The following is a 10,367-nucleotide window of genomic DNA, read 5'->3' as shown; positions in this document are numbered from 1 at the left end:
TTTTCTTTTCTTTTTGAGTGCCCAAGTGATGTTAGGAAAGGAATTCAAAAACATGCGAAAGCCGATAGATGTGACTCCAAGTAAGAAAAACTTTGACTTGAACAGACGAAGCGTAGGTTCTCTTACTGACTAGCTTATGGCTACACGCACCTTCCCCACGAACATTTTCTGCCGTACACAGTGCCTTCTATGCATGCGGTTACCTAAGAAAAGTAGTGGAGGTTTGTGAGTGCATGGCGTGAGTTGCAGTCGTTTGAGCGCCACCTACCCCAAACGACATTTCTGCGAGACGAAAAAAATTTTGCAGTAGCACTTTGCCGACTTTTGCAGAAACAGAGAGAGCAAGAATTCTTTTAAGCCTGTGCGGTTTGTCAGTCAGCTAAGTTTCTCGTTTCGTGAGCTCACTGTGCTCAAACATAAAATGCTTCGCACTTGTGCTTGTATTTCAAATCTGTTGTGGACAATATGCTGAACACTCCGAAAAAAGAAAACGAAAGGAGAGCCATTGCAGATAAAGCAATCGCGACTTCTGCACACCTCAACGGGCTTACTGAAATGCTATACTAGAAAGAGCTCTGTGTAAACGCCATGGTTGCATAGTGGTCGGCTGCGGAGTCGGAAGAAGTGGGATCAATCCTCAACACGGCAGTCTCATTTCTGTGGAGGCGAAATGGAACGGGCCCGTTTATATACATTTAGGTCCACGTTAGTGTACACCAAAAGGTCAAATGTGCTGAGCCCTTCCTTTAACCACGCCTAATAAGTGTATCATAATTATGCGGCGTAAAACTCAATGCACTTTCATTATAAATGTCTCATTGTGGGGACAGTTGAATTGGGCTTTCCCATGAGGCCCCTAATTTACAATTGAGTTGCTTTTCAGTGAACTATTGTTTATGAAGTTCTGCATGCATCAAATAACAACGTATGAACTACCGAAAAAAGCAAAGAACAGATGTGGATATGTAATATCAAGCGTATCAGCTAGTAATGGTTTACGAAGACAATAAATTCAATAGTATTTGGAGGTTGGCGTGTCAAAATCATGATATGGTAAGGCAAGCTGTAGTGGAGGGATACGGAAGCTTTTGGATCATCTAGAAATATAAAACGTCCGCTGATATCGCACAGCACACACGCCTATAAGATTTCTCCTAAATCAATATGCGATCGCCGCGGCTAGGACAAACTCCAAGCCTTCGAGCCAGCATCCCAGCGCCGTAGGTATTGTTGCACTGAGGTAGAGCCAGCGTTTATGGGCAGCAACATGCTACTCGATAAGACGGGAACACCGAACTCGTATGCGAAACAATGTGACTCAGCCCGTTCGTGTGCTTTGTTTTACTACGCGAAAGATGCAATGTACTCTTGTCTGATGCTTTATGGCAATATCGAGCCGAATCCAGAGCCTGAAGCGGAAAAGATTCTGCGCGAACTTCTTGAAAGTCAAAAGTCAATGCATAAAAAACTAGAGAAGTTGGAAAACAGGCTTAAGAATGACGAAGACTCAGTGGCAATCGTTAAAGAACTCGGAGCTAAACTTGTGAATTTGGAACACACAGTGACACATTCAGATAAAAAGTCGACGAAGCTTCAGGACAGGAGCAGGCGGAACAATCTTTTTGTTTTCGGCGTTCCGGAGCCGTCTGGGGAATCTCAAGAATCACTGGCGCAGAAAGTGACTGAGGATATATTTCGAGATACATTAGGAGTGGAGGTATCCTCCGTAAAAATAATTCATAGATTTGGCCGTCTACATGCAAACTAGTCATGCCCTGTGATTCTAAAGTGGTTTCACCATCGCAAGAAAGTTTCCGTTTTCAGCAACGATTACAAATTAAAGGGAAAGACCATATCAATCTCAGAGGATTTCTCGGCTGCCACTAGAGAGGTTCGAAAGTGTCTATGGGATAGCGCAGCTGATGACAGGTGAAATGAGACAAAAATAAAATTAGTTTATAATAACAGAAAAATCGGCAGTGAATCATGCGAGTGGGACGAAACGAAAAAGGCACGAGTACCAAGTAACCAAAACCACGAAAAGAGGTGGACCACCGGCCGTCAGCTCCGCTCAGGCGCGAGAGTCGCGGAATAAAATAAAGGCCTCAAAATACTTTCCGATGTCTTAACCTGAATGACCGAAGTATAATAAAGAAAACAGATGACCTAGAAAGCATAGTTGCCACTCAGAGCACCCATGTAACAGTTATTACAGAAACGTGGCTGCACGGTGACATAATTAACTCGGAAGTCACACCGCGTAGATACCGTATCTACCGCAAGAACCCTGATTCCCACGGTGGCGGCGTTGCTATTTTGTACATCGACTGAATGCGCGTTACACGACTACCTGACATTACCAGCATAGAATGCATATTGCTGAAAGTTCCTCTCGAGGAATTACATTCGGTAATTGGTGGATTTCACCACCCCCCGAAGAGTGACGGTACTTTTTTTGAGGCGCTAAATGAGTTCATGTGCAGGAACCACGCTTATAACCTTGTGCTAACTGGAGATTTCAACACTGCACTAATTAACTGGGATGGTGATTTTCCTAAAGCACTCTGTGCCTCCGCTGAACCACTCGTAGACATTGTTTCATTACATGGCCTAACACAACTAGTAAAGGTGCCCACAAGAATACAAGGAGATAGTCAATCAATTTTCGATCTCTTCATTTTAAGCGACAGTTTTCTTGATCGTGCCCCGAGAGTTGACATATTCAAAGGTATCTCAGACCACAAGCTCGTATGCTTAAATCTCGAAGTGAAATTCCGATCACGGCTGGCGAAAAAATAGTGTATTGTTCTGGTGTTTTTCATGATAGTGATGTTGATATTTTGGATGTTTTAGAAAGTTCATTTTTGTTTAACTCGTTTTACAAATCAGATGCCTATATGGTTGAACATATGTGGTGCTTTTTTTAAAAAAACCTGGTTTTGACTTGTGTGAAAAAGTTTATCCCACACAAACGACACTTGCACCGTACACACAATCCGTGGATGAGGAAAGAGATTGCACGTCACCAACGTAACTTAAATAAAGCGAAAAGGCAGTACAGGTGGTATCCATGCTGAAGTGATTCAGATAAGATATCGGAGTTACGCGAACAACTGAAGAACAGTATAAAAAAGCCAAAGATTTTACGAACGCGTTGGTCTTGAGAACTTTCTTAAAACATCGCCAGAAAATATTTGGCGACACATTTCGTCAAAGAAGAAAGATCCTCCTACTCTATCAATCGATGGTGTCCCTGTGACAGATAACGCAGTGGTTTCCGAAGCTCTTAATTTCGGTTCTGTATTTGTCGTCGACGACGGCCGCGCATCGGAATTCAGCAAATTGTATCATAGCGAACCTCTGAATAATGTGTCATATGTGAAGAAGACATACTAGCACTACTGTTAAAATTAGACAAAAAGAAATCGTCATGCATAGACGGTATATCAAATGCATTTTTAAATCGATATGCTGAATGATGTTCTAAATATCTATGTCTGTTGTTCAACAAATCTCTGTCAAATGCGGATCTTCCATGCAACTGGAAGTACGCGAAAATCACGCCGATTCCTAAAACAAACGCGCCATCAACTCCGTCATCATATAGACCAATTTCCTTATTATGCACATGTGCGAAGGTACTAGAGCACATAATTTTTAAACATGTATCCAGCTTCCTTGAAAACAAAGGCTTAATTGGTTCCTTCCAGCATGGCTTTTGCCATGGTTATTCTACAGTAACCCAGCTCATCGAAACTGTCCACAATTTAGCAGCAGCCATAGACAGACATGACCAGGTCGACATTATATTTCTTGACTTTGAAAAGGCATTCGACCGAGGCTCACATCGAAAATTAGTATTGAAATTAGAACAAATACTCAAGAACACCGAATTACTAGCTTGTATAGAAGCCTACCTCTCATGTAGACAACAAGTCGTGGCCATTGATAATAAAACTTCGCCTGCCATTCCAGTCCTTTCGGGTATACCGCAGGGCTTTGTCCTTCGTCCTTTATTTTTTCTTCTATACATCAATGACATCGTTCGGAACATACCCGTTAAAATAAGGCTCTTTGCTGATGATTGTAAAAAATACCGTGAAATTACCACACCCCACGACCAGATAACATTAAATAAATTTTTGGACCGAATGCAAACATGGTGCACAGACTGGCAAATGACCATCAACAAAAAGAAAACTGTTGCAATGACAATTAGTCGCAAAAAGCACCCTTTACCATTTTCTTAGTGTTTTGATAATGAACATCTGTTAGTAGTAACTAACTATAAATAACTGGGAGTTATCAATTCTCACGATAATAAATAGAATGACAACAATGACTACATACATAGAAAGGCAATGAAAAAAGTCGGATACTTAAGGAGGCACTTGAGTACGTCCTCTCCAGAAGTTAAAATATTAGCCTATAAAACATTTATTCGGCCACTCCTGGAATATTGTACCGCTGTTTGGGATCCATACACAAAAAGAAACATTTCAAGATTGAAAAAAATACAGCGGAAATCAGTTAGGTTCATCCTCAATCAATACAGCTGGGAGGCATTAGTAACATCTCTTCTAGAAACGGCTGAGCTGGAAAAATTAACAAATCGCCAATACCACGAAAGAATGAAACTATTTTGCCTTCTTTATCATGGACACTTAGGTATCAAAAAGGACACATATTTAAAAGACTCCCACCGGCGGCCTACTCGGTCCCTTCATAATAAAATAGTAAGCGAGTTCTATAGTCACACCAACATTTTCTAGTATTCTGTTTTCCTGAGAGCTGCAACCAATTGAAATTCTCTTCCTTCAACTGCGGTGGATTGCCCGTCACTATCATCCTATCTACAGGCTCTTAAGTCCATGGAAGTGACATAGTTTTACGTGAACCCTGACGCTTTTTTTTCTTCCATATGTTAACGTATTCAAGTTTTCACTAATTATTTAAATATCTTGCTGCTGTGCTTCAATGAACTCGTTGTACTCTTCTTCTTTTGCTGTTATTATCGCCGCAATGCTTCATATTTGTTTATTGTAACCTTTTTTTACTCATTGTACCCACTCCTGCTTAAGGTCTGAAGATCAGACTGGCAGTATTGTAATAAATAAAATATAAACTTGTATTATGAGGACGCGTTCTCCATAGAGGTACGCTGTTTAAATATCTTTTGCCTTATTGTGCCGTAAAATGTGCTTATTGTGATGCCACTCACTGTAATCAATGTCGGCAACAAATGTGGACCTATTCGGACAACTGTCATGTCCTGTGGCGTCAGCAGCGACAGCGGCCAAGTCACTTGAAGGTCTTCATTGCCATAATGAGGACACTGATATCTACCCACCGAAAGGCAAGGGGTCATCTAACGACGACATCTGACTTGCTATAAGCGTAAAAGGAAAAAGACGTGACATCAGGGCCTCTTCATCCTCCATCTTCATGGGTGAGATAGCACCGCAAAGGCCCGAAGCCAACACCATAAGTTTCATTCCTGCTGACCCTATCGACCACGTGAAGCACTTCAACAAGCAATCTATTTCAGTACTGCTGAAGTGACTGGCACCAGATGAAATCATAGACATCGCAGTAAAACCACGTTTGGAACGTCATTGTGATCAACGCTTCGCAAGCTGCCTCACTGAATATTACAGAACGTCCCATGGCCGAATCGATTGAACGTCCGCTCTTATATCCAGGGCGGGTCCAACGTCATCAGCAGTGTCTTGTAAGACGTCGAAGCTGTACCAACTTGTATGGCCTACTCAAGCCAGTGAATCAAGCTAGCCGCATCACCAGTGTTGGTCGTTTTGTTGAGCTTACGGCTTCCATCAAGACGTCGACGAAGTGACGCTAGTGTTCTATGCAAGATATGAAGAGACAATTCGGCACCTCCAGTGCGATTGCTCGCAATATAAAATACAAAGACAATATCTTCGTAGTATGCTCAACAAGTTAGATGGCCAGCCGCCGTAAGAGAAAAGTATATTACGCCATCGACTTGACTCATTATCACTGAGGAAGGCCGTAAAAGCACTACTGAGCTTCTTGCTAACTGCTGGCCTATGTGAGAGACTAGACATAAAAATGGAAGTAGCTGTATTAAGATCAACGACGAGTGACCATACATAACATGGTGAGGCCACCACAACAGTGATAAAGGGGTGCCGTCGGCACCGAAGTGCATCAAAGCAAGCTAAAGACTGCATGCGCAGCACCCCTTTAACGCCCTACTGCGCATATACATTCGCAACGCGGACTATACAATGGTGGTATTTAAAAATGCAATAAATTTCATGGACGCTGGGAGTTGCACTTGTTCTACTTTGCCGAAACCACAGCCATGCGGATTATTGACGGCCGCTTCAAACCTGAACATTATAGAAGAGACAGCTTCGCGTATACGTCCCCCAAATTACAGCGACATGCAGTTTCACAGTACCCATCGGCCACAGTGAACACTGAATCTGCGACTGACAGGTTGCGAGAAGAAGACAACTGAAATCTCGTAGTACTTTAATTAATTTGCACAGAGTTTGCATGTTGTATGGTTGGCTGAAATCCTCCTCCGCCGAGCCCCTGCAACAGGTAATCGATGTTCCACTTCTAGTGCTTGCGGGCTTTCAATAGGCAGCCTCATCCTAGCATGAATAGTGAAACATGATACTTTTGTACTCTTGCGTCCACTGCTGTCGAACGCAGCAATTTGGTTGAATCTCACGCCTACGTTTTTCTTTCAGTTCACCTATATCTCTCAATTTTATCATTACCTAAAGGAGCCATGCAACACTTTTTGAGCATGACCAGAAAATGTTGCCGATTGGAAATAGAGGCTTCTGAGAATACGCGAGTCAATTATTACATCGCTGCACGCAGCCTGCAATTCAAAATCAATTATCGAAGTCAGCTGAAAATCAATTTCTCTTCTCTCAGCATATGACACAAAAAGCTCAAAATTCATTCATAGAAGGCTTTCTATTAGCCATTGGCTGATTTAAACGCGGTGCGCTCGGTCGTAAGAGAGATCGCCATGGGAGGGCACGGTTTGTACATGCGTGCACGTGCCATCACAATGAAAAAGCCACGCATTCGAAGAAAAAATCTCAGAATATCCACGCAGTCAATGAAAATGATTGGGGCGAGCATCCGTCCATCCATCCATCCGTGCTTCCCTCCATTCGTTCATGTGTGCGTCCTTTCAAGTGTTCATACCTCTGTCCGTATGCCTATCCGTCCATCCACACGTACGTACGTTCGTCAGTCCATCCACACGTCTGTCTTTCCGTCTGTCGGTCCGTCCGTCTGTATGTTTGTCTGGCTGGCTCTCCGTCTATCTGTCACTCTCACTAGCGCCACCCGCTGAGTGAGTCATACAACTAGGTGGTTACGGACTGGTCACAGACATGCATGGACAAACGGTTTTAGGAGCTTCGCCCCCTAAATGTAGTGCTCAACGTCACAAGGTGCAGGTGACCTATTAGGGGTGAAGCTCCTCTTAGTCTAGCATTGTCCTGCGTCAGTGGTGACCGAGAGTGGAGACGAAAAAAAAGAAAGGCAGTATTATCCAAACATCATAATAAATTGCGCTGTCTTTTAGAAGTACATAAAACTGAAGTGGAGTGAGGATTATCCGGATGGCACTCTGCCGCTACTCTCAGATTGGCTGCTGGGCGGGTTGTGCCTGGGTTCGCGAGGAAGGAGTGCCCCTCCCAGTATCCTGGATCGTCGCCCTTGTAGGCAAACGTAGGTGGGGCATGGACGAAGCAGTACAGCGGGCGCGGAGCGCCGCCGCAGCTCGTGCTCGTCGCCATGTTCGTGGAGTATGGACGAAGCGGGGTAGAGGGCCTCGGAGGCTCGTGCTCGTTGCGCAAAGACAAAAATACAGACACACAGACACAACGACGGACACATGGACGTATGCACGGACTGATCCACACACGGATGGACGGACGCACGTACGGAGGAACGGACGAATTGATGAACAGTCACACAAACACACATAGGCAGACAGACTGACCCAGGCACCGCCAGACAGATAGCGGACGAAGGAACGGACAGACAAATGGTGCCACGACATTGTACACAACAATTGTACACTACAACCATTGCAGTGTCTGCAGAGCGACCACGAACAGTCCGAAACATGGACTCAAAGCCACTTTATTATTCAGGACACCTACATATATACAGGACATAGACACATACACAACGCCCCCTCTCGGGTACAAAGAACCAAACAAACCTGAAACTAAAATCAAAATACAACATATTCCCTTCCTATGTAAAGAGTTTAATGGTGTTAGTAGGGATTAGAACAAATATTTAACACTAATATGCACAATGAAGACCCGCACTACTTCGACACATAGTCCTTCACCCATGGAGGAAGTCATCGTTCTCACTGCGGCCGCCCTGTTGCTTGCGTGGCAGCAGTCCGCGCCGGCACAAGCTGAGACTGCCCAGGACCAGATGAGATTGGTTGCACACTAGTATGTAGTGGCACTGGCACCGCAACAGCTGGCGCAGCAGAAGGCTGCGATGTGGGCAACCCGGCAGGAGAAACTGGCAGAACGGAAGACTGATGTGGCTGCACCGTCGTAGGACCAGATGAGGTTGGTGCACACTAGTAGGTTGTGGTACTGGCACCGCAACAGCTGGTGCAGCAGAAGACTGCGGTATGGGCGACCCGGCAGGAGAAACTGGCAGAACGGGGGACTGATGTGGTTGCCCCGTTGTAGGAGGAGTCGGCACAGAACAATAGCACGGCACAGCGCACTCGCCAGGACGTGGCAAGAGCTCACTGGAACACTCAGGAACTGAAACTGACTTTTCTGAAGAAGTTTGGCAATTTTGAGGTGTTCCAGTCCTACTATCTTGTAGCCGGAAGGATGAAGACCCTTGTTTCTTCCCAACTTTTGTTGGTGGTGGAAAGACACTTTTTCCTTTGAAACGAATAGACGGCTTCCTGACACGAACAAAATCACCTACTGCGATTGTAGTCTTTTTGGCAGCTGTTCTGCGGTCCGCATTTCGTTTGATGGTTTGCTGCTGTTTCTTGATCCTGAGGCGTAATCGTGAGAGCTCTTTAGCTGGGTCTTCTTCAAAAGCTGGTGCAGAAAAGCTTACTGCGTGCAGCCTGGTTCGGGGCATTCTGCCATGCAACAACACTGCTGGCGCAACGCCGACTGTGGCATGTGTTGTGCATCTGTATACACCTAGATACTCAGTTACTGCTTGATGGAGCGGTTGTCGCTCCAGAAGACATACCTGTACATAGTTCTTAAAGGTTCGATTAAAGCGCTCAACTAGTCCATTAGCCTGAGGATCGTCAACTGATGAATGAGACAAGCGAATGGCTCGATTGTGAAGAAATTTCGTGAATTCACAAGAAATTAATTGTGGCCCGTTGTAAGTGACTATCTCTTCAGGATAACCCTCTCGCGAAAATAGGCCAGTTAGAAACTCCTTGACTGTGCTAGTGAACTGTACTGAGCGCTGATACGGCTACGTCGTAGACATTAGGTTCTGTCGGTGTCCCAGTTGACCTCCCAGACGCGGTTGGCGTTGTAGCTGAGTCGGCTGGTAGCGGTTTGAAAATGCGCTGTCCCTCCATTCCAAGGCAGGATGGCCCTGTGTCGCTGCGGCGACAACTTGGTAGCCCCAGAAGCAAGCAGGTACATCTCGAACATGCGGTGCCACTGCTCCCGTGGCACGGCCGGACGGCCGGGTCTAAGCAGTAATGACGGTGATGGAGCTCATGGTAGATGTACCCTGGACACACCGGCGGAAAAAAAAGATATGCGGAGCAGAGCCCGGAACGGTTGCGAAGCAGAATTACTTGCAGTTTACCTCGTCACTATTTAATTCTTTGATTGGCCAACCACGCCTGGTACGCCGACTGGGACGCCGACTACACCGAATGTCTACAACGTTAAATAAAGAAAAAAAATAACCGCAGTTTCCCTAGTGGGAACACTGGTTAGCATGCGGAGCATATATGTTGAACTGCGATAAATGTGGTTTTTAATTTGCGGCATGCGTGTGTGTTATGAGTGAACACGAGTGAACACGCACGCACATATGCTGCCAAAGACGATGTTAATTGATGAGGCGCTTTCGGTATTTTGAGCAAGATGGCTTTATGGTCCGTAAAGTGAAGGGTGAGTGCGTCTGGTTGCAGTGGCCGAAGGTCGAAATTTGCAAAGACGTGGTCGATGCACGTCCCGCGAACCATGGTCGGATGATGTTTGCCGTCGTGCGTTGCTCGTTTCAGTGAGTGCCTCGACTCCATGTGGTCGACCACACAATCGTCTTTGATGACGTCGACGTGAAGTCGGCAACTATCACGAAGGGTCATCGTTGCG

The sequence above is a fragment of the Rhipicephalus microplus genome, unplaced genomic scaffold (assembly GCF_043290135.1).
Source record: "Rhipicephalus microplus isolate Deutch F79 unplaced genomic scaffold, USDA_Rmic scaffold_19, whole genome shotgun sequence".
NCBI classification, from domain to species: domain Eukaryota; kingdom Metazoa; phylum Arthropoda; class Arachnida; order Ixodida; family Ixodidae; genus Rhipicephalus; species Rhipicephalus microplus.
This window is presented reverse-complemented; position numbering follows the sequence as displayed.